Genomic DNA, 6,000 nt, shown 5'->3' on the forward strand with positions numbered 1-6,000 from the left:
CAACCCGTTGTCCCCATTGGACATTCTTCCTCTACCACTACAAGAGCGCACAAACTTGGACGCGAGTGCACGAGTCAACTACCTCAAGAAGATGCATGATGATACAAGGCACACCATCGAGCGCCAAGTACAACGACTCGCGACCAAGCTCAACGTCAACAAGCAACCCATGATATTCAACATTGGAGATCTTGTGTGGCTACACCTTCGCAAGGACCGCTTCCCCAACGAACACAAGTCCAAACTACTACCATGAGCCGATGGACCCTTCAAGGTGCTTGCGCGCTACAACAACAACGCCTACAAGATTGACATCCCACGCGACAAGTACTCCGTGAGCGACATCTTCAACGTCAAAGATCTCTCCCCATACCATGGTGATGAGGATTTCGATCCAAGGTCGGATCTTTCCCAAGGGAGGGGAGATGATGCGGATCATCCTATGGTCATCCCCATGGACCTACCATCATTTCATCAAGAGCCAAGATGACCTATGACACGAGCACGAGCTAGAGCTCTCAAGAACAAGGTGACTTCCTTCCTTAGTGATATCACATATGATCCACTCGAGACATGGCTACTACCTAAGTCCGAGATGTTGTGCATGATTAGGTGTCAAGAGGACCCTCCTGGAGATGCTCATGAAGACGAACAAGCCAGCAAGTCCACGGATGAAGAGGAACGCCTGAAGGAGAAGAAGGCAGCTCCAGGACCCAGACATCCGGCCCCAGGCCCGGAAATCCGGCCGCTGGAGGCATCCACTACAACAGCATCCCAGCCACCAAGCACCTACAAGCCCTGGACATCCGGCCCCAGCCCGGACATCCAGCCCCAGCCCCGGACATCCGGCTCCCCCCGAAGGCCCGGACATCCGGCCCCGTCTGTCTGCGCACAGTAAAGGGCCGAGGCCCATGTACCCCTTCGCCCACCTAGACTATATATACTCCTCCTCCTCCCTTCTTCTAGGGTTAGCATTGGTTCAGCTCATATGTGAGATAGATCTTTGCTCATCCATTATGGATCTACTCCACGAGAGAGACCGCGGCCCCTCTACGGAGAAGATCCCCTTGGATTCAAGACCCCCTCTTGGGTGGCCCCATCAAGACCTCCTCTAGGAGAAGAACCGGTTACCTTTGTATCGTCCTTTGTTGATCGTGGATCTTGTATCTCCCCTCGTGTTTCGAGGATCTAGCACATGTGTGACTATATCTTGTTGGTTTTAGTGATTCTCTTGTGTTTTCCCTCATGTGTCCCCTCATGTTCTTCGTGTTTTTAGTTGGGATCCGCTCCTTTCATGAAAGATCGGCCGTCTAGGGTTCCACCCTACATCAAACGAGCTATGGAGATGCCAATTAATACATATCAATGTGAGTGAGTAGAGATTGCCATGCAACGGATGCACTAGAGCTATAAGTTTATGAAAGCTCAAAAAGAAACTAAGTGGGTGTGCATCCAACTTGCTTGCTCACGAAGACCTAGGGCAATTTGAGGAAGCCCATCATTGGAATATACAAGCCAAGTTCTATAATGGAAAATTCCCACTAGTATATGAAAGTTATAACATAGGAGACTCTCTATCATGAAGATCATGGTGCTACTTTGAAGCACAAGTGTGGTAAAAGGATAGTAGCATTGCCCCTTCTCTCTATTCTCTCATTTTTTATTTGGGCCTTCTCTCATTTTTTTGGCCTCTCCTTTTTTTGTCCGGAGTCTCATCCCGACTTGTGGGGGAATCATAGTCTCCATCATCCTTTCCTCACATAGGACAATGCTCTAATAATGAAGATTATCACACTTTTATTTACTTACAACTCAAGAATTACAACTCGATACATAGAACAAAATATGACTCTATGTGAATGCCTCTGGCGGTGTACCGGGATGTGCAATGAATCAAGAGTGACATGTATGAAAGAATTATGAACGGTGGCTTTGCCACAAATAAAATGTCAACTACATGATCATGCAAAGCAATATGACAATGATGAAGCGTGTCATAATAAACGGAACGATGGAAAGTTGCATGGCAATATTTCTCAGAATGACTATGGAAATGCCATAATAGGTAGGTATGGTGGCTGTTTTGAGGAAGGTATATGGTGGGTTTATGGTACCGGTGAAATTTGCGCGGCACTAGAGAGGCTAGCAATGGTGGAAGGGTGAGAGTGCGTATGATCCATGGACTCAACATTAGTCATAAAGAACTCATATACTTATTGCAAAAATCTATTAGTTATCGAAACAAAGTACTAGGTGCATGCTCCTAGGGGGATAGATTGGTAGGAAAAGACCATCGCTCATCCCCGACCGCCACTCATAAGGAAGGCAATCAATAAATAAATCATGCTCCGACTTCAACACATAACGGTTCACCATACATGCATGATACGGGAATCACAAAATTTAACACAAGTATTTCTCAAATTCACAACTACTTACTAGCATGACTCTAATATCACCATCTTCATATCTCAAAACAATCATAAGGAATCAAACTTCTCATAGTATTCAATGCACTTTATATGAAAGTTTTTATTATATCCCTCTTGGATGCCTATCATATTAGGACTAATTTTATAACCGAAGCAAATTACCATGCTGTTTAGAGACTCTCAAAATAATATAAGTGAAGCACAAGAGTTCATCAATTTCTATAAAATAAAACCACCACCGTGCTCTAAAAAGATATAAGTGAAGCACTAGAGCAATACTGCCTAGCTCAAAAGATATAAGTGAAGCACAAAGAGTATTCTAATAAATCATGATTCATGTGTGTATCTCTCAAAAGGTGTGTACATCAAGGATGATTGTGGCAAACTAAAAAGCAAAGACTCAAATCATACAAGACGCTCCAAGAAAAACACATATCATGTGGTCAATAAAAATATAGCCTCAAGTAAAGTTACCGATAGACGAAGACGAAAGAGGGGATGCCTTCCGGGGCATCCCCAAGCTTAGGCTTTTGGTTGTCCTTGAATATTACCTTGGGGTACCTTGGGCATCCCCAAGCTTTGTTGGGGAACGTAGCATGCAATTGCAAAAAATTTCCTACGATCACGCAAGATCTATCTAGGAGATGCATAGCAACGAGAGGGGGAGAGTGTGTCCACGTACCCTCGTAGACCGAAAGCGGAAGCGTTAGTTTAATGCGGTTGATGTAGTCGAACGTCTTCGCGATCCAACCGATCAACTACCGAACGTACGGCACCTCCGAGTTCAGCACACGTTCAGCTCAATAACGTCCCTTTAACTCTTGATCCAGCAAAGTGTCGAGGGAGAGTTTCGTCAGCACAATGGCGTGGTGACGGTGATGGTGATGTGATTTGCGCAGGGCTTCGCCTAAGCACTACGACAATATGACTGGAGGAGTAAATGGTGGAAGGGGGCATCGCACACGGCTAAGAAACAATTGATGTGCTTTAGGGTGCCCCCTGCCCCCGTGTATAAAGGAGGAGAGGGGAGGAGGCCGGCCTTAGGGGGCGCGCCTAGTGGGGGGAAACCAACTAGGACTCCTAGTCCTAGTCGGCCCCCTTTCCTTGTTTCAGAGTGGGAAAGGGGAAAGGAGAGGGAGAGGGAGAACGAAAGGGGGGCTGTGCCCCCTCCCCTTGTCCAATTCGGACTCCCCATGGGGGGGCACCCCCTTGTGGGCTGCCCTCTCACTCCCCTATGGCCCATGTGGCCCATTACTTTCCTCGGGGGGTTCCGGTAACCCCTCGGTACTCCGATAAATATCCGAAACACTCTGAAACCATTCCGGTGTCTGAATACTATCGTCCAATATATCAATATTTACCTCTCGACCATTTCGAGACTCCTCGTCATGTCTGTGATCTCATCCGGGACTCCGAACAATCTTCAGTCACAAAAACACATAACTCATAATACAAATCGTCATCGAACGATAAGCGTGCGGACCCTACGGGTTCGAGAACTATGTAGACATGACCGAGACACATCTCCGATCAATAACCAACAACGGAACCTGGATGCTCATATTGGTTCCTACATATTCTATGAAGATCTTTATCGGTCAAACTGCAATGATAACATACGCCATTCCCTTTGTCATCGGTATGTTACTTGCCCGAGATTCGATCATCGGTCTCTTTATACCTAGTTCAATCTCGTTACTCGCAAGTCTCTTTAGTCGTTCCGTAATGCATCATCTCGTAACTAACTCATTAGTCTGATTCCTTGCAAGGCTTATCATGAAGTGCATTACTGAGAGGGCCCAGAGATACCTCTCTGATACTCGGAGTGACAAATCCTAGTCTCGATCTATGCCAACCCAACAAACACCTTTGGAGACACCTGTAGAGCATCTTTATAATCACCCAGTTACGTTGTGACGTTTGATAGCACACAAGGTGTTCCCCCGGTATTCGGGAGTTGCATAATCTCATAGTTAAATTAATATGTATAAGTCATGAAGAAAGCAATAGCAATAAAACTTAATGATCATTATGCTAAGCTAACGGGTGGTCTTGTCCATCACATCATTCTCCTAATGATGTGATCCCGTTCATCAAATGACACATGTCTATGGTCAGGAAACTTAACCATCTTTGATTAACGAGCTAGTCAAGTAGAGGCATACTAGGGATACTTTGTTTTTTCTATGTATTCACACATGTATTAAGTTTCTGGTTAATACAATTCTAGCATGAATAATAAACATTTATCATGATATAAGGAAATATAAATAACAACTTTATTATTGCCTCTAGGTCATTTTTTCCTTCAGTCTCCCACTTGCACTAGAGTCAATAATCTAGATTACATTGTAATGATTCTAACACCCATGGAGTCTTGGTGCTGATCGTGTTTTGCTCGTGGAAAAGGCTTAGTGAACTGGTGTGCAACATTCAGATCCATATGTATTTTGCAAATCTCTATGTCTCCCTCCTTGACTTGATCACGGATGGAGTTGAAGCGTCTCTTGATGTGTTTGGTTGTCTTGTGATATCTGGATTCCTTTGCTAAGGCAATTGCTCCAGTATTGTCACAAAAGATTTTCATTGGACCTGATGCAGTAGGTATTACACCTAGATCGGATATGAACTCCTTCATCCAGACTCCTTCATTTGCTGCTTCCGAATCAGCTATGTACTCCGCTTCACACATAGATCCCGCCACGACGCTTTGCTTGGAACTGCACAAACTGATAGCTCCACCATTCAATATAAATACGTATCCAGTTTGCGACTTAGAGTCATTCAGATCAGTGTCAAAGCTAGCATCAACGTAACCATTTACGACGAGCTCTTTGTCACCTCCATAAACAAGAAACATATCCTTGGTCCTTTTCATGTATTTCAGGATGTTCTTGACCGATGTCCAGTGATCCACTCCTGGATTACTTTGGTACCTCCCTGCTAAACTTATAGCAAGGCACACATCAGGTCTGGTACACAGCATTGCATACATGATAGAACCTATGGCTGAAGCATCGGGAATGACTTTCATTTTCTCTCTATCTTCTGCAGTGGTTGGGCATTGAGTCTGACTCAACTTCACACCTTGTAACATAGGCAAGAACCCTTTCTTTGATTGATCCATTTTGAACTTCTTCACAACTTTATCAAGGTATGTGCTTTGTGAAAGTCCAATTAAGCGTCTTGATCTATCTCTATAGATTTTGGTGCCCAATATGTAAGCAGCTTCACTGAGGTCTTTCATGGAAAAACTCTTATTCAAGTATCCTTTTATGCCATCCAGAAATTCTATATCATTTCCAATCAACAATATATCTATCGGCGTCCTGGGAACGGGGGTCCCCAGACTTGCCTGCCTGCGGCCCGCGGCGTGGCTCCACCAGCGGCCCTGTACGGCCCACCTTCACCAGCAAGCACTCAAGACCCTCGCGAGGGGCCAAGCCTCGCGAGGTGGACGACACAAGACCTCCTCGGGGGCTGCCTCACCAGGCTGGCTCGCGAGGGGCGGAGAGATCAAGACAAGGGGCACCTTGCAAGGTTCCTGTGACGCAAGCCATGACGACTG

The sequence above is a fragment of the Triticum aestivum genome, chromosome 3D (genome assembly GCF_018294505.1).
Source record: "Triticum aestivum cultivar Chinese Spring chromosome 3D, IWGSC CS RefSeq v2.1, whole genome shotgun sequence".
Classification (NCBI taxonomy): domain Eukaryota; kingdom Viridiplantae; phylum Streptophyta; class Magnoliopsida; order Poales; family Poaceae; genus Triticum; species Triticum aestivum.